This window comes from Ictalurus furcatus, chromosome 10 (genome assembly GCF_023375685.1).
Source record: "Ictalurus furcatus strain D&B chromosome 10, Billie_1.0, whole genome shotgun sequence".
NCBI classification, from domain to species: domain Eukaryota; kingdom Metazoa; phylum Chordata; class Actinopteri; order Siluriformes; family Ictaluridae; genus Ictalurus; species Ictalurus furcatus.
The window spans coordinates 27,206,008-27,226,570 of record NC_071264.1 but is presented as its reverse complement, the minus strand read 5'-3'; the positions used below and the strand labels follow the sequence as shown (position 1 = coordinate 27,226,570).

The 20,563-nt window shown below is 38.8% G+C and overlaps 1 protein-coding gene across 1 annotated transcript in view; it reads right to left on the bottom strand.

The window, feature by feature from the left end:
- LOC128613374 (heterogeneous nuclear ribonucleoprotein L-like) overlaps positions 1-20,563 on the bottom strand; it is an 85,353-nt gene that overhangs the window by 64,238 nt on the left and 552 nt on the right. The gene's annotated exons all lie outside the window — the stretch shown is intronic.

Genomic DNA, 20,563 nt, shown 5'->3' with positions numbered 1-20,563 from the left:
CCAACACATCCATCTACCCATTCAAACCAATCTATCCTCCCATTCAACTCATCCATCCTCTGATACATCCTCCCATCCAACACATCCATCTCCCCATTCAAACCAATCCATCCTCCCATTCAACTCATCCATCCTCTGATCCATCCTCCCATCTAACATATCCATCCTCCCATTCAACACATCCATCTCCCCATTCAAACCAATCTATCCTCCCATTCAACTCATCCATCCCCCCATCCAACCTCCCATCCAACCTATCCATCTCCCCATTCAAACCAATCTATCCTCCCATTCAACTCATCCATCCTCTGATCCATCCCCCCATCCAACCTATCCATCTCCCCATTCAAACCAATCTATCCTCCCATTCAACTCATCCATCCTCTGATCCATCCTCCCATCCAATAGATCCATCTTCCCATTCAACACATCCATCTCCCCAATCAAACCAATCTATCCTCCCATTCAACTCATCCATCCTCTGGTCCATCCTCCCATCTAACCTATCCATCCTCCCACCCAAAATATCCATCTCCCCATTCAAACCAATCCATCCTCCCATTCAACTCATCCATCCTCTGATCCATCCTCCCATCCAACAGATCGATCTTCCCATCCAACACATCCATCTTCCCATCCAACACATCCATCTTCCCATTCAACACATCCATCTTCCCATTCAACATATCCATCTCCCCATTCAAACTAATCCATCCTCCCATCTGAACCCACCTTTCCTCCCATCCATCGTCCCTCCACCTTGCACAAACCAACAGCTAGTCCAGAATCGAATTTCGCAACCCCAATCAACATGGAGATTATTTTCAAATTCAGCTCACGAGTGCATGCAACTGCACTATGCTTTTCTACACAGATGCACACACACAAACGAACACAGAGAGAGAGAGAGAGAGAGAGAGAGAATGAGAGAGAAATGGAGGTTGTCACAGACTGAATTCTTTGCCCTACTTTTATAATTACACATCAACATCCAGGCTGAAATTTTTTTTTGTCGTGCTCACTTTGATGATCTTCACAGACCTTTTCCTTTGCGTTTCCTCTCTCTCTCTTTCTTTCTCATTGGTTCAGTCTCTGAGCAGTAATACATACCCGGAGCTTGTTTTCCCTTCAAAGTCAAGCTTAATTCCAGCAGCACTTCGGTGCTCTTTGAACTCGGAGCATGAAGGCACGTTCAGTCGCACAATGAAGCTGCTTTAACTGTCGGAGGATAACGACACACTCCGGCTCCGTCAGCACACGAGCACAGAGACATGGCCGCATTCATCTCCGCTCTCAATCTTTCATTTCTCTTCAGAAACCATCAAGCCTCCTGCTATTCCTCTTCTTACCATGTTTACATCTTTACAGCTTTGGTCCTGAATGCAACTGGCGTAACGTGTGACAGGAGAAAACCTATCTGGAATATCTTTTTAAAAAATTTACAGAGCATGTTTTTGAAAAATCAGGAAACGTTTTGTGGGCGTACATGACAGAGTGATAAATTCACAAATTAATAACTTATATTTATGCCACTGTGTGTGTTATCTGCTAAAAGTTATACTGTTATATAAAAATCTGTATTCTCCCTTGCTTATAATGTTTGAAGACATGTGTATTAAATTTATTGAACTGAATATATTGAAATGGACAAGTTTCCAATAACAACGTGTCCCAAAATACTCTATTCCTCTTACACCACAGCAATTTGCCAAGCTAGCAATGTTTTATTTATTCAAGAACATGTTGTACATTTATCCATTTATAGTTACATTTCATATTGTGGAACATCAAACAAGCAATTTCCTGTTATAACTTACATTTGTTAACAGCCTCTCTGTTTTCTCTCTCTTAAAGTTAATACGACAAAAAAAATGTCAAGTTACAGAGAAACTGCAAAGCGCAAGGCTCATCCCATGATGGCACTGACACTGGAGCTGAAAAAAAAAAATCCCCCGTCTCTTCACAGGAAAACTTCACCAAATCAACAATTCCATCATTCTGATCCGTTCGTGGAGTATCCACCCTACAAGTCCCTGCCTACGTTGTTACCATAGAAACAATAACATATTAGAACAAGTGCATTAATAAATTAAGCCTGAGCCGCTGTTATAGAAAATGAATCAACACCTTCTGACCAATTAGAATCAAGTATTCAGCAGCACTGTGGCATACAACAGCTAAGAAATCCAGCCTCCCAAATCGAAACCACTCTAAGTGAGACATCTGCTAGGCAGAGCACAGTAAAATGTTGGGATGATCAGGATGAAATGATTTTCTGCTGTTGCTTTGATACCGCAAACGTAGAATGAACATTTATTCCATTAAGCTGAATCCCAGCCGATACGTCAGTTAAAAATACTCGGTCCAACACACACAAATTACACGTACACACCTCAAAATGAGTTTGTTTTGCGAATTTATAATTAACCAGGGAAGCAAGAAAGGTGCTTGAGAGAGAGAAAAAAATGTGCAACAGATGGCCTTGAAATGCTCACGCTCAACCGATTATGTATTATGCATCTGATTTTAATGACACTAATGTATAAACAGCCTAATCAAGCTTATAGAGACAAACAAACCTACTTGATCAGCCTCTCGGTCTTGGTCGTATGACACCAAGGACGTAACTACTGGTTAAAAATAGCACTCGTAAATAGGAAACGCACAAGTTATAAATGTGAGCAGAAAATAGCAGAAAACTGCGTTGTTCCTCCTTCAAGCACTAAAATGGCTCTGAACGTAATTCAATGAATTTCCACAAGGACTCAATTTGATTAGGAAAATTGCTGAAATTAATTGTGGAGATTGGCACATTTCAAGCAGCGCTCCTCTGGCCCAGGCACATCAAAGGCAGAATGAAAAGAGGCACCGAGGGGCGAGCCAGTGAAAAGTACGCCACCGCTGAACGGTCGCAAAGTAGAAAAGTCACAGCAGTCTGAGAGAAGAGTTAACCTCAACCATCCACAGCACACACGTGTGTGGGGAGAGTGCCTTGAGCTTTCTCTCCTTTTTCACAGCGGACGAATAAAATCCACTTTTCGGACTGCTATAAAAAGTATTACAAGACACACAAGCACATTTCACAGAGTGCACTAAACTATACTAGTGTCATAGCTAGACAGACAGACGTGTAGAAATGATAGGTTATGTCAAAATAATTCATGAGATGATTGAATGCTGCTCTGCACAATGTATTAGCACCTCTCTACCAAATCCATCGGTGGAAAGATGCCACTATAGGACCAGATACTATTTGGGTAATGGTTCAATTATACTGACAGTAGTATACAGGAGTAGGGATGGGCGATATGGAGTTAAAACTATATATATATATATATATATATAAGATTTCCTAATAGGCATAATATCATGGTGTTAATTAATATATATATATATATATATATATATATATATATATATATATATATATATATATATATATGTATATATAAATTAACACCATGATATTATCCCTATTAGTAATTCTATGTAAATTCCTTCTCATACACACGAAATGCCATAACTGAAATTCATTCCTAAATTGAAAATTAACAACATATTTGGAAGAAATAATAATAAAAAAAAAAAACATTATTCAGTAGCTACTATGAATTATTTAGTCGTTCATAGTACAGGTGTGTAGTTATGAGAGTGAGGTTAAGCCATATTATTGAACTCAGACCTTATAAAAAATATTTTGCAAAATGCCATATTTCTGAAAAGCACTTTCACTGGTCAATAAAACTGTGCACAAAGGCCAACGTTATAAAGCGTTTTAAAGCAAAGATTTAACATTTTTGACTGCGCTATTCATATATTTAGTAGACACTTGATGACACTTAAACTGGCAGCTCGGATTATATACAGTACCGTGCAAAATGAAATGAAAGGTTGGTACGTTTTTCTAAGCATGGTGGAGAATCTGCCACGGCTCTTCTGAAGACTTTGACTGTCACACTTGCTTGTGTATTTGTAGGAAACCCCAGAGAACCATCATAACTTTTTTTCCTGGAAAGTGGTCTATTACTGTACGTAATATGCGACGTTGTTTACTGAAATGCAAACATTTTCCTGTGACGTTTATTTAAGTAATATTTGGAAATCTAAAAATGGCTTTTACCGACCCGATAATGAAGAAATAATCACCTAAGACGAAATACGTATACAAAAATAAGACTCTTGGACAGTGCCTAAGACACTTGCAAAGTATACACGTATATATGTTGATGATGATGAAAGCCGGTTCTATCAGTCCTCTGATAGACACGGTTTGAGCGTTATCAGCCATCAGAGAAATCGCAGCTAAGTAGGACAGCCAGCCGGGAGGTAGCGAGCCTTCAGAACTTCAGAGAGCCATCTGCCCTTTCAAGATTTCCTTGTGAAGGCAGATATCAAGATCAGAGTGCGCACCAAGCTTGATGTGTCCCTGTGTTGCACGTCAGGACTCATCAAGTCACTTGAGGTAACAGAGCGAATGTCAACCTGTCCTAGGTGTGATGCAGAGAGTGTGCGTCTATAGAAAAACACCTCGTGTGTAGGGTACGAACCTTCCACGTGCTGCATTCGTTCAACCAGGTTTTAAGTGATGCGGCAAAACCCCCTGAAACGTTCATATGAACTCATTCGTGCTGTGGGAATGTTTTCCAGCACACCACACACTGCACTATTACCTGCTGTTACTATATTGGTCAACTCTGCACTGCACAACACCCACACACCACTAAACCAGCTTCATACACACATACGCTCAGGTTCCTTAAACAGACGGTCACGATATCCACAAAACTATATATAAGTCTTAGTGGTCTTCGTATCATGCGAATAGGTGCACTTCACAACGTAAGATCATTTCACACATTACAGAAGTGTCAACACAATAGGTTCCTATCATGATAAAATGGTTACCAATACCCCGCACCTCATCGTTAAATCTGACCTCATGAGACATTTCATGGAAAATGCACCAGTGTCGAAACTGCCTATTTGTTGTTTTTGCAGTGATATTTTTGTCTAATAGACTTAAAATAACCAGCTTTACATTAAGGTTTCTTTAACTAGCTTGTGTTCACATTCTTCGTATGAGCTGCAGCATTAATAAACTGTAAGTTACATAACAAAATAACTACATGAATTATCACAGGTGAGGTTTGTTAAACTGTTAACTAAATAGGTCTGTGTTAAGAAAACTCTGTATACATTAGCATAGTTGAAGCATGGCATAGTCATGTTCAATTTAATTGTCAATAAATGTTGATAAAAGCTGAACTCGTGTGCCTCGGTAAAAAATATTACAACCCAGCATTCAGTCTTATAAAGACTCTGTAACACAAACACATATGAATTTGTACATCTTCATCAGCAAGGTTACTGAAAACCCTAAACAAATAAATAAATAAATATTATACCATTATATATATACCATTTTAAGGGATGATAAACGTAGAAATAAAAAGGTTTCGTATAAATTCACTAACACGGTTGAACTACACATAAGAAACGGGCCTCCGATGAAATGTTTTTCTCACGTTCTGGCCTGATTCAAACGGCTTCTTGTACTCTGGATAACGGGAAAAAGCGCTGTTCTGCAAACCCGCAGCACATTTCCTGCAAGCGAACGCTTCAGCATGCATAATAACCCTTTTTGTCTGAACACAGCAACCACTTCATTCGGGCGCATTAACTCGATTACATTTGTCTGCAATATTTTTACAGCTCGGGAATGACTGCAGACAGAACCGTGCATTCAAAAAACGATTCAGTCACAACGGCATGGTTAGCAGAGCCACAGGCTGGTCAATAAATGCTAAAAATGATACCAGGCATGATCATGTTTGTCTCTGGACTGTTTGAGCGACTGTTAACTGAAAACTCATGATCACGTACTCGAAGTCAGATTCTACAAAGAAGATAAGGAATGGAGAAGAAAAAAAAAACAGATATGAATGGTTTTTCTTAACAGGAGTTAGAACAATAGTTAGGGTGCCAACACTTTTTGTCAAATGAACTGGTTTTAATCTGCCAGACATGCCAGTGCATAACACAGCACTTCAAATCAATCAACATAAAAATAAATTTAAAAAACAATACAGTACTAATACAGAACACGATGCAATATTTAGGTGTGGTGTTATCCTGGAATTCAGTAATAAGAAAATATTTAAATAGTTATAAGGCTGATATTACAGTATGCCAGATTTTGTTAGCCAGCTAGCTAACATGTGCTGAACTGACAAGATTTCTAACAGTAATTTTAACTCATACTCATTAATATTTATACAATTCACTGGTAAAGATAGCTAGCTAGCTAACATGAGCTAACCTGACAGGATTTTTTTCATAGAAATTTTAAATCATACTTATGAATGTTTATTCATAAGCATATGATATATGCTTATGATATATGCTATATGCATATTGCATATAGCATTCACTGGTAGAGCGAAAGAGCTATTGTAACGCTAACTAGGTAACCTGACATGATGTCTCATACCTATTATACACATTATCAAGCTGGCTAGCTGGCTAACATCCACTAACCTGACAGGATTACTGAGATAATATTTAATTCATACTTATGAATGTTCAGAGCATTCACTGGTAAAGCTAATGAGCTAGCTAATAAGCTGAGATGAATGTTAAGTCATATTTATGAATATGTATACCCTTCGCTGGTGAAGTTAATGAGCTAGCTAACATCAGCTAACCTGACAGATTTTCTCAGAGAAATTTTAAGACATGCTCATGAATATTTATACGCTTCATTGGTAACACTAGCCACCCAGCTAACCTGAGACAATATCTCAATCATACTTATGAAAGTTCATATCATTCACTGGTAAAGCTAATGAGCTAGCTAATAAGCTGAGAGAAATCGTAAATCATATTCATGAATATTTTTACACTTCACTCGTGAACGCAATGAGACGGCTAACATCAGCTAACCTGACAGGATTTCTCAGAGAAATTTTAAAAGCCACACTCACGAATATTTATACACGTCATTGGTAACACAAACCGCCCAGCTAACCTGAGCGAACCTGAGCTAACCTTTCAGAGAAATTTGAAATCATACTTATGAATGTTATAGCACATAGTATTCACTGGTAAAGTGAATGAGCTAGCTAACATGAGCTAACCTGACAGGATTTGCTTCAATGGTAACGCTAACTAGCTAACCTGACATGATTTCTGAGAGAAAGTTTCAATCATAATTATGAATGTTCATAGCATTCATTGGTAAATCTAATGCACTAGCTAACCTGAGCTAACCTGATGGGGTTTCTGACAGAAAATTGTAAGTCATACTGAATAATATTCATATACTTCCATGGTATGGTAAACCTAGCCTATCCTAGCTCATCTGAACTTTAAAATCATATTTATACATGTAATCTTCTCTATTTAGATGTCTAACATACAACACATTTCTGAGAACTGTGATTTTGATTCTATATATGGGATAGCATATATATAAGGAGTTATAGTAGATAGCATTTTGACCTCAAGAAAACTATTTTAATCAATTATATCATAGTCTTGACATCATACTTTACAGAGTCTAAACCGCAAACATTGTTAGGAATTCACATAAACTCAGAATAAACATACAACCATTAAGAAACCCTACAACGCTATGTAAGAATGTAAAACATGCATGTAAAAGCAATGCAATATGTTGTCGTCACATTATCAAAATCTATGCTATAAGATTTATACACATGGTAGCCTACGTTTAAAAAAAAACAAGCACGCCAAAAGTGTGTTTCTGCAACTGAACTCTAGAGGTGAGCTCAACATTATTTTTAAGTGCTATGGCACTATCTAAAAAAAGGAAATGCATACGAACTCATTCGTGTTGTACGAATATTTCCGAGCATACCACAAGCTGCACTGTTAACTGCAGTAGTTTAGTTTCATATTTTATGCTTGTACTTTATGCAGATGTATCAGTTTGCAAACTACTCCGATCCCATCTCTCATAACGATTCAACCAATAGTCGGTCATCTCCAACACCATCATACACACATCATACAGCTTGTAGGGTTCATAATGCATTCATGTAGACTCATGTGCAAGGAGCTGGACAATGAAATAATATAAAGCCCACGTTTTGTTTGGTTTCTAAAACTGGTTCTTTATGATGTCTTATACAATATGACAAAGTTCCTTTTATGATAAATTTATCACCAGTTCCTTAAATCTGAAATTTGTGGTAGACAATACTTCTCTCTTTAGAAATTCAGGGGTGATGTGGTTATTTTTTCTAAGTGCGACTGTGAGAAAACTTTTCATAACTCCACTCCCAAACCGAAACTTAACCTTAGTAAGGCTTCCCTAAAGATTTTGTAATAAGAATTGTTGAAAAATTATGAGCAGTTTGGGAAGTATTACTTTAGTTCTAGCACTAATTTCATTTTCCTATTTCTTCTCTCAAGACTGTCTGAGAGAACGTTTTAAAGAGAAAATATGATTATAATGACATTTTAGACATTTTCATCTTTACATGTTAATTTAATATCACTCTCTTTAAACTTATAATGCTGTAAGGAGATACGGCGAGAATTATGGTAAATACGAGCTTCCGGTTTTTAAGTTGGGTTTTTCAGAAAGCTCCAGCTTCAGAGTGTGTGACATTACATAATAATCAAACCACGTATGTTGGTGTATAATGTCAGATCTTTTCTATACATGTCTATCAAATACTTCTCTTAACGTTTTAGTACAACAATAGCACAATAGCACATATGTCCATGGTGGGGGTCAAAACACAGGTAGGATACAGTACATCAATATAATCAAACGCAGAGACACAGGCCAGGATGGGGAAATAAAACGGGTCAAACAAGGAAAAAATGCACTATAAGATTTCGCAATGAGAAAATGAAACAGCTGGGGATAAATAGGCAAACTAAACACAGATCAGGTGCACACAATAGGGTAACAAACCAATGAAAGGACAGGGACACGACTAAAACCAAAAAAATGGCATATGGTAAAACATAAACGAAAGTATATACAGCATTTGTGGAGGGGAGGAATCTGTTCACTGGTAATTACTGTCATTTTGACATGACGTGAACGTACTATGTGATGCTAAAATTGGGTGATATTCGGTTGTAGGGGTGGGAAATATGGCAAAAATATCATATCACTATATATAATAATATCATACTTGACACATGATTATGATCATCATTGTATTATTTAGGTTTGCAAACAAAAACGAAATTAGCTAATTTTTCGTATGAATAACAGACTTTGCTTTTTATTCACAGATTGCTGATATAAAAGTCACGACAATTCTTGCAATACCTTCAGAAAAGTGTATCGTGCAATTTATTGCAATACTGATCTTAGATTTATCTTACATTATCATATTACCCAATCATAGTGGTACAGTTATCATACTGTAAACTTCCAGCATCACTTTAAAAAACATTATCTGCCATTTTTAATGCTAATTTTTATGTAAATGTGGTTGGCACACGTATTTACATACAGCTGAGGTCTTAAGTTTACATGGGCCTTTCAGAATGTGCAAAATGTAAAAAAAAAAAAAAAAAAAAAAAAATTAATAAGAGGGAATTAAGAGCCAGGGGGGTGTAAACTTTTGAACAGGATAGGTGGTGTAAATTGTTCTTATAGATTGTTTTCATTTAGTACTGCCCTTCAGAAGCTACATAAGATATTTACATGTTTCCCAGAAGACAAAATAATGACAATTTACACCGATGGTCCTGTTCAAAAGTTTACACCCCCCTGGTTCTTAATGTATCGTGTTGCCTTCTCGAGCATCAGTGAATGTTTGCACCTTTTGTAATAGTCGTGTACGAGTCCCTCAGTCGTCCTCAGTGTGTAAAGATGGATCTCAAACATCATATAGCCAGTGTTGGAAAGGACTCAAATATGCAGAAGATGCTGGAGAAGTAAAGAATGTGAAGGACCTGGAGGACTGTTCTGAAGAACAGTGGGCAGTTTAACTGCTCAGGACAAACAAGGGACTCATGAAGAACTTTCACAGAACATAAACACAGTCGCTGATCGTCCAGGTAACGACACACAAGCGTATGTAAACTTTTGAACTGGTTCATTTGTGTAAATTCAGTTATTATTGTGTTTTTTTGGACTCTATGTAAACATCTGTTATGTGAAAAGTGTACTGCTTCTTCAGGGCAGAACTAAATAAAAAGCATAATGCAATTTTTATGCTCTTTGGTATTTTTTTTTTTAATTATTAACATTTTGCAGATTCTGCAAGTCGTATGTAAACTTCATTTTTAGGGACATCAGGAGCCCACAAATGTCTTCCTCTAGTTTCACAGCAACACCTTCTTTAAATGTGTAATAAACAAGCATGTGGTTGCTACTTGAAACGGAGATTCACGTCTTCTGATTTGTCAGAAGTTAGTTAGAGTTAGAGTAGTTTCGAGCAAAATGGCTATCTGAAGTTGGATTTTCAGACGCAGCTTAATGGTCTGAATTACTGTACTCTGATGACAGTAAATTCTATTTAGTCTCAAGCCTTGGCTTTATTTGTTTAAAAAAAAAAAAAAAAAAAGTAGTGCGTCTATCTGTGCATCTAATCTTATTGCTGATGTTCTTACTCTGCCTGGCAGCTTCAGACAGCACGTCTCAGTAAATTGGCATTTGAAAGACATATAAAACTAGCAGACAAAAGAGATCTGAATAAGGCCCAGCAGGACAGCTAGTTTAGCTAACAACGCGTTATGCGTTAAATAAGACACGGAAGCGATGTGTCATATTTCCGTTTGAGTCTGATTCATTTGGATACATATTTGTTTCACTTTACTTCATTGCGAAAATGTCTCACAGTAATTTAAAATGAGCTTCATGTGGTATGTTTTATTGTGCAACATGCAATGATAATAAGAATAATAACAGAAGTCACGGTAATGTCATGACCATAATTAACGCTGAAGTTGTGACATGATCAGAGCATTGGGTGTTGGATCAGTATGAAGGAGTTACCTTTTGCATGTTGACATGTGCTGCATGTATCATAAGGCTAGAAAACTACGCAGGTTTGGTAGGTTTTCCTGTGATAAAGATCAACACCGAGCGAACACACAAAATCGCACACACACACAAACAGTAGTCAAGAAAGAGCACACACGTAAACAACTGCACAGTTGAAATGGAAAGATGCCTGCAAAACACACACACACACACACACACAAACAAACCACAAAACCAGTTCCCTTTACAGAAGGTACATTAAACAGGACCCGAGACTTCATGTGACCCAAAACATCTCTGATACTATTTTAAACATGAAGTTGCGTTCCAATGAATCCTACACACACTTCAGGATTGAAAGCTGTGCTGAATCAGGAAAATCGAGCTGTTTGCTTGATAAATTGATTTTGACCTTTACATCACATTACTACAGATTCCATCGGAACGAGGTCTTGCGACACATATTATCTCAACCAACACAGGAAAACAAAGGACAAAACCGTGTCAAATATAACACGTCTCCTCTCATCCGGTTTATTTAGTAATAACTCATGTAGAGGGTGTGCTGTTATAGGAAAATAAACAACGATGTGGTGTTATGATGCAGCCGATCATGTTGCAGAGTTACAAGCCCAAGTTGGATTATTTTCAAACAACAGCATGTCCTGAAGTGTTTTATTCCTCTCATACCCCAACAATTCTCCAATGACTACAAGGTTTTGTGGGGTTTTTTTTTTTATTAAAGAAAAACACCATATTTTTCTAGTTGAATTTAGTGTTCCTATTATGACTTACCTTACAGCAGCTATAAACAGCTGGTCCTTCACCAGACTCTCGTGAAGTTAATAAAAAATATATTATTAACTGAAACACTTTTTCCACTTACAGAAGTCTTCACCAGGACAGTGTTTCTGAGCGTTTTGTTGTTAAATAGCAACATTTAAAAATAAAAAATAAAAAAAGAAACCTCTGTTTATAATTAGCCGTAGATTATGTGGAGCTTTCACCCTACGAGTCCCACTGAATTAGCCGTTGCTATAGAAACAGTAACATATTAGAGCAAGCGCATTCACATAAACCTATGATTTGCAGCCAGTTGTTGTTATAGAAAATTCATCAACACCTCCTGACCAATCAGAAACGATAGTGTAACAGTGGCACGGTATAAGTATTACATATATTTATTGTCCTGTTTAAATGTGTTGTTTTTTGTTTTTTTTTTAAATGTTTGAGTTGCTGTAATTGCCCTTATAGATAAATAAATTCCTTTTGAAATCAATTGCATTTAATTAAGTTAGCTTTTATTGTAATTACGCTTAAAGGTTACAGTGTTTTATGGATTTATTGCACTGTTATACTGTTTGCACTGTTTGCACAAACCCCCTGTTTAATTCTGAATAAGTAATATTTCCGCCCACTGTATACTTCATGGTTGGAACAGGCAAAAAAACAGATGTGAACCCATCTCAGGCCGTTTAAACGCAGATCTATGACGCAGGCCCGCTCCCCTAATCGACTAGTTCGACAATGACACCGAGACGTGACATGTCTACGATGTGAAAATATATTCGCCTGATATATATTTGATGTGAGTCCCATTGCGGCTGTAAGCCGAAACAAAATCATTCCTCCGTTTTCTGCCATCAGTGTCCTAACGAGCTCCTCAGAAGAATGAGGCAGGCGTGCTGTCGAAGCCCTGCTGCAGCCCATCATATCTGTTCATCTGAAGCATACACACCACTGGTTTCGAATCAATAGTTAATTTCATGACCTGGTCAACCCTGCTTCCTGCAGACTCAATAAGTGCTTCAGTGCTGCTGTGTTTTAACCCACATGCCACTCAGGCTGTTTCATGTAGTCAACTATTTTAAAACAAACCGACACAGTCTTGGATTAAGGTTAACATTTTTAAACAGCTATTATTGAGAACCTGTGACATAACAGTCTTAACAAATCTTTGTGGCATATCTGGTAATCGGTGTTGATGATACACTGGTATGACTGTACTGTACTGTGATACAGAAATATGAAACAATTTTATTTTTAAAAGATGAGGATGCAACTCACAACTGGCGTTCCACAGGGGTCAGTTCTGGGTCCACTGCTCTTTTCTATCTACAGTACATCTCTAGGGCAGGTGATTGAGTCTCATGGCTTCTCATATCATTGCTATGCTGATGACACCCTTTTTTTTTTTGGCCTTCCAGCCTGACGATCCGTCCGTCTCTGCACGTATCTCTGCTTGCCTGTCGGACATCTCGGTATGGATGAGGGAACACCACCTTAAGCTCAACCTGGCAAAATCTGAGTTTCTCGTCATCCCAGCCTGTCCCTCAATCAACCACAACCTTGGCGGCCAGGAACCTTGGGGTGATTCTCGATGACGGCTTGACCTTTACAAACCACATCTCAACAACTGCACCGTCCTGTAGGTTCATCCTGTACAACATCAAGAAAATCAGACCCTACCTCACCGAACAGGCTACACAGATACTAGTCCAGGCTCTTGTCATATCAAAACTGGACTACTGCCACTCACTACTCTCGGGCCTCCCGGCCAGCTCCATCAAACCCCTTCAGATGATTCAGAATGCAGCAGCACGCCTCGTCTTCAACCAGCCCAAGAGAACCCATGTCACACCCTTCTTCATCTCCCTCCACTGGCTTCCTGTAGCCGCCCGTATCAAATTCAAGGCCTTGATGCTCACCTACAAGACCTTGTCTGGAACAGCACCCCCCTACCTCAACTCTCTCCTGAAGGCTTACGTTCCCTCATGCAATCTGCGATCAATCAACGACCGACGCTTAGCAGTACCTACTCAGCGTGGCTCAAGGTCCCTTTCAAGAACATTCAAACTAACTGTTCCTCAGTGGTGGGATGACCTTCCAACCTCAATCCGGACCGCAGAGTCTCTCACCATCTTCAAAAAACAGCTAAAGACCCACATCTTCCGTGAACACCTAACTAACCCATAAAAAAATAATAATAATAATAAATAAAAAATTTACTCTGGCACTTACACCTCTACTCTGCGCACTTTGCTTCTTCTGGAACTCAATTAAGGGATCTTGTACGGTAGCACTACTTGTATTGTTCTCTGCTTGATATATCGCTTTGCTTGTATTTTCTCATTTGTAAGTCGCTTTGGATAAAAGCGTCTGCTAATGAATAAATGTAAATGTAATTCTAATATATTAATGATTGTAGGCCTATGGAGCACGAAAATAACACCGAACAGGTGAACACAATAGGGTAACAAAACAGTGACAGAACATGAGTGGAGACAGGACTAAAACAAACAAAGGCACATGGAAATCATGTGCTTTTCATTGAGCTTCACGGACTTCACGGAAATCTGGAAAAAAAAATTGTCTTTTCATTCAAATATGAGGCTTATAAAATGTATTATTACAGGAATTAAAAAAAAAAAATTCCTATAATCATAATCAATGTCCATGCCGGGGGTCAAAAGACAGGAAGACAACATTAAACTAGAGTCACAATCAGAACAGCACGCAAAGGTTAACATCAGAAAACACTGAACTAGAAAATAACACAGAACAGGTGAACTCAATAGGGTAACAAATCAACAAATCAAAGGCACGTGGAAATGTTAACAAAACCACGTGACGTGAACTCATAAATAGAATGACACAAAAGCGTCATGCGATACATTCTATTGTCAATGTCGGTGCTGTTCTCCATCTCGCCTAGGCTTGTGAGATTGTGTGTGAAATGCCATCATTCTGTCGTTCCCACTAACAATCGCCGATTGATGATAATATCGCATGTGGTTTGAGGGCGGAACAGAAGGGGTACATTACGTCATTACAGCAAAAAACGAACAAACTGGAAGCTCATTACAAGTCTGCTATATATGCAATTGCTAGCATTAACGTTAAGGGTTTTTTTTTATTATTAATTACCTGTGAACATGTTCCGATATGGTACAGTTTTTTACTGTGATAAGAAAAAGGAAGTTTTTTTTTTCTTTACAATATAAGGATTATAAAATTATTGATGGCAATGCTAATGTTTTCATCCCTCCATTCTTAAAATACCCATTTCTTCCCCACGAACTCAAGAGCAGCCTGAACTATTTTAATCCCATCCGAATTCTTTGTGATTTTCATAAGCAAGTGTTGATTCTCACAACGTTTGATCGCTAATGTACGCTTCTGCATATACCTCAAGAGATCATACATCATCCCTCCGGCAACCAGACGATCGCAGATGCTTTTTAACACTCTCAAACGTCTAGTTGCTATGCGTCATATTACTGTGTTTCCTCACTGTGTTTACTAGGAGCTCATTAATGAGAGAAAAAAAAAGCCTGAGTAAGCCGGCCATTAAAGCCTAAGTATAGCTACAGGTTGTCAATAAAGCTTCATTTTATATTCGCATACGCTACGATGTTATGACTGTAGATCTTTGGAAACAAATTCATGATTCAATAATGAGATATCACCATCGTGTGTGACGCGAGTTCATGGAAGAAAGTTTTAGGATATGGCTAACAAATTAGCTTATCCTGAAAATTCACAGCCTTTTGAACAAGAGAGGCATTGTGCTGTGAAACTATTACCATGTGATTAGTGCTTACATGAAAAAAAAAAAACATCATTTCCATGATTGCTGAGCTGATTTTTTTTTTTTTTTAAACAGGGCGGCCTACTTTGTAAAGTACAAACAAGACAAGGGGAACAAATCAAAGACGATGATAATTCTGCATTGTTTTTTTTTTTGTTTTGAAAAACACGTGAAAGTAGAACAATGCCTCAAAGGAAAACAAACTCATTTTAAGTTTGAAGAATAGATGCGACGCTACAGATCCGGAAATATAGAAGCTACAAATACTTTGATATTGGGTTGTACGTCGATGTTGGGCTGCAAGTCGTTATGAAGACACTGTGGATGATAATCGAAACTTTAATGGAAAGTGTCTTTAATTTTGTGTTTATGCCACCGATCAGCCATAACATTAAAACCACCTACCAGATATACAGCTCTGACCCATCGAGGCATGGACTCCACAAGACTTCTGAAGGTGTGCTACAGTAGCTCTTTCGTGGGATCGGACCAGACGGGCTAGCCTTCGTTCCCCATGCGCATCAAGGAGCTTTGGGCGCTCATGACCCTGTCGCCGGTTCACCGGTTGTCCTTCCTCGGACCACTTTTGGAAGGTACTAACCACTGCATACCGGGAACACCCAACAAGACCTGCCGTTTTGGAGATGCTCTGACCCGGTCGTCTAACCATCACAATGTGTCCCTAGTCAAAGTCGCTCAAAAGTCCTTACGCTTGCCCATTTTTCCTGCTTCCAACACACCAACTTCGAGATAATCCCACCCCTTAACAGGTGCCACTGTAACGAGATAATCAACGTTATTCACGTCTCCTGTCAGTGGTTTTAATGTTACGGCTGATCCGTGTAAGTGTATCAGTGGTGTAATAATGCACAACATGGCACATTGGGTCACCGCTTGCCAAAAAAAGCAGTAACGCTTTCGATCGAGGTCATTTTTCAAATGAAATACTACACTCATGTAATGCCTTACGACGGCATTATAAACATTGTTCTAATTATTTATGAAGATGCGTTACATTGTAAGTACTGTTCATAACACTGTTATAACACTAATACCGACGCACTCCACCAGCTACACGTTTATTTTTTCTTTAATAAACGGGGGGGGGGGGGGGGGGAACTACTTCAGAAAATCATGACGAGGTCGGACATCTTTGGAATTGCCGCTTGTAAGTGTCATAACCCCTGCTTAGAATGCGTTCGGATAACAATTAAAAAATGAATTCGAAATATTAGCGTACAATCTGTAACGGTTTTTCATAAATAAATAAATGAAAAATGATTATAAATGCATAATCTACTGCATCAAAACATGGTATAAATACTGTACGTTCATTTAAATGAAATAATAATAATAATAATAATAATTTAAATATAAAGCCTATGACTAATATAATAGGAATATAATTAGTACAAATGATAACTAGGAAATAATCGGACTGCAGTATTTTACACGCAAATATGAACTTAATCAACCGATAACCAATAAAGAGGTAACAAGATCGCACATTACATACCACAACAAAAACCTTATAAATAATGAACACATTCAATCTTGTCAGCTACACCACAGCACACATTTAGTGGAAGCGACTAAGCTACTACACTAAATATTTACTCATCGCTACATAATTGAGGATTGAGAAAATCGTTCCATTATAACCAAAACCAAGACGAGATATATTTATATAACTGTCGAATCTGTTGACCTCGTATAATTACGATTCGGTGTTTATGCAGTTATCACGACAGCTGTAGCTCTGCAATTATTGTTATAATACCATCAATATTTCATGCCATTCCAGCTCAACATGTCATGATAATGAATGCACTTTTTACTGTGGGATCAGGACACGCTAGTGACTCTCGCACCGTTTCTTTTTCTTATAAGTGATCGATGCTCGGTCAGGGTCGTGCGCACGAGCATGGAGGAAAAAGGCTCGTTCAATCGTTCATTAGTCATGCGTGCCGTCCTACAGCCATCCAACAAAAAGAGACCCAGATGCAGAGAGAGAGAGAGAGAGAGAGAGAGAGAGAGAGAGAGAGGAGGACGATGCAGCATCTCGCTCACTGCACTCTCATCCCACTCCCATTTGCACTCACACAAAAACTGGGCAGATCAAAGACGCAAACTGAATCGACAACCGCCTTGCTATTTTCAACCCATGATTCATTGCTCCAAACGTTGTTTTTTTTTTCCATCGAAATGCGGATCACCCCGGCCCGCCTGCACCTCCTGCCGCGCTTTTGGTCTGATCTGTAAAAAATCTGTATAAATAAAGCGGCATTTCTCTCATCTCTGACCCGAAACGGTGCTCTTCATTCCTCGGGAAGCCACAGAGAGCACGGACGGAGCGGCGTTCCTTTGTTGTGACTCTCGCTGTTCTTTCCGTACGACAATAAAAGAGACACAAACGAGGATGAAGAGCTACGCTACGGACGGCTGGCGGAGATAGAGTGATGGTGAGAGACGAGATGGAGCAGGAACGTCAGCTCCAAACCAAGTCGGAGAGAGCCAGGCGATATCGGGGCCTTGAGCAAGGCCGTTAAGTCTCAAAGGCTACAGTAGATGTGGGTGTGGATTAGATTCTGTGTAACTTGTGGATGAGTAAATGTAAACGTGAGTGACTGACTCACCCGGTTTTGAGTATTTCAGACATATAAGTACGCATAATTCTGAGCCATTAGTTAGGAGAAGGAGAAGCTCGCCTGTACTGAAACCTACTGAAACAATCTAAACCCAAACAACTCTTTATGAGTACTTTAAAACACCGAAAATAAACAGTAAACACTTCATCTCAGACCTCTCTGTGAGCCTAAATGTGAGCGAGCAGGCTATGCAATAAACTCTGGGCAAACATCGCTGTCTCTTGAGAAGCTCCAAAACACTTCAAAAGAGATGATGCCCCATTCAATTCAGTTCAGTTTTATTTGTATAGCGCGTTTTACAACGGACACTGTCTCAAAGCAGCTTTACAGAAACATATAAACACATGATGCAGATTTTAAGTTTGTGGATTTATCCCTATTGAGCGAGCCGGAGGTGACGGTGGCGAGGAAAAACTCCCTAAGATGATACGAGGAAGAAACCTTGAAAAGAACCAGACTCAGAAGGGAACCCGTCCTCGTCTGGGTAACAACGCGTAGTGTGAAAGTAAAGAGAGGTTCATTATGGTTTTTATATCAAGTCTGTTTGTTGAACTAGTCCACTAAAGGAGACCTGAGTGCAAAACTGCATGTTGTAATTGCAATCCCAAGGCCATGAACCTCACGTTTTTACATACTGATATAATTCACAGTCCTGCTTAGTACAATAAATTAAGTTCGTACAAACGTACAGATTTCTATTTAATGACTTTAACATGAACTTGCCGTTATTTACTTTTTTGTTAAACGTACATGTTTTACGTAAGTGCGAATTCTATGTTTAATTTGAAATGCGTTGGTCTACGAAGGTGAACATGTGGTCCTAGATCGGATACATATCTGATAAATTGGGTAGTAGTGATCAGAAGGTCGCGGGTTCAAGGCCCAGCACTGCCAAGCTGCCACTGTTGGGCCCTTGAGCAAGGCCCTTAACCCTTTCTGCTCCAGGGGCGCCGTATCATAGCTGACCTTGCACTCTGACCCCAAGTTCCTAACATGCGAAGGAAAGAATTTCACTGTGTAATGTATATGTGACAATAAAGACTCATTATCATTACCATTAAATGGCCATGCGACATGAATGAGTCAGAATTCCCGCGGCTTGTTATGAAGGACTGCAATAGCGGTGACTATAAGTAGTAAAGTGGCGATTTACTTGGTATATGGGGAAATGAATCAATTCAAGCAATACCGGAAGGACTGAGTAATGTTCGAAACAGTTGCACAACAAATGGCCGTGTGGCAACAAACAAACTTTGCTACAGCGGAAAAGAAAAATAAACAGCCTTAAGGTTAAGTTCAAGGAGGCAAAATACGTGAGAAAAATATCCTGTAACTGCGATGCAGATAGTAGCTTGGGTTACTAGTGTGTTCAATTGTTGCTTTTAAATATGATAGATAAGACTTTTTTTTTCTTTTCATAACAACACAGATACGGTTCACTTGCAGATGTTACAGATGTGAAAAGTCAAGATAGACAGCTCTCGTCTGAGAAAACATAAGAAGTAGGAGAAGACGAATTGTGCAATAAAGCTTGTAATGTGAACTGAGCCTTAAACAAGTCCCAGTGTTAAACTGTAGCCAGAGGTCACGTGATGTCTCACTTAGTGATGTACTGGGATGTAGTCTGGGGGTTGATATGACTAAAACCTAAAACCCTGAACTGGATGACACACACACACACACACACACACACACACACAACTCTTCTTAAAGCATCTGATGCTTCTCATATATAAATAATAATAATAATAATAATAATAATAATAATAATAATAATAATAAATACGCAGTGATTGAATGCACAATATTTTGCACGTGCATCCCAGGCGTCGGCTCCTTTTGATCTTCGCGTGTAGTCAGATTACCACACATAAGACCCACATGCCTATGCAAAAAATAATAATAAAAGTAATATGCAAAAGTCGCACCACATCCGCAGAAGCTTCATCATGCCTGTGTGTGATCAGGACCAGGCGCGGTGTGCACGGTGCGCAGTGAGATTAGACTCTAATCGAGTTGCATCTCTCCGATCGAGAGAACTCAAAAGGGCCGTGATCGTGATCGTTTGTACAGTTGCTCGTGCTGGCTCGTGAGCTTCTTCTTCTTCTTCTTTTTTTGCGCAATTAAAGCGTGACCTTAATGGATTGATTGCATGCGCGTGATGCATATTATTAGGGCGTTTTATTACATCTTACTAGATATAACATTTTCAGGGTGATGTGTATTAGAGGTGATAACGATGGATGGCGCGCGCTATTAATCCCCAGCAGCTTTAATCATTATCGCTTTTGATTATGACTGATCACCTGCAGTTTTACACACACACACACACACACACACACACAC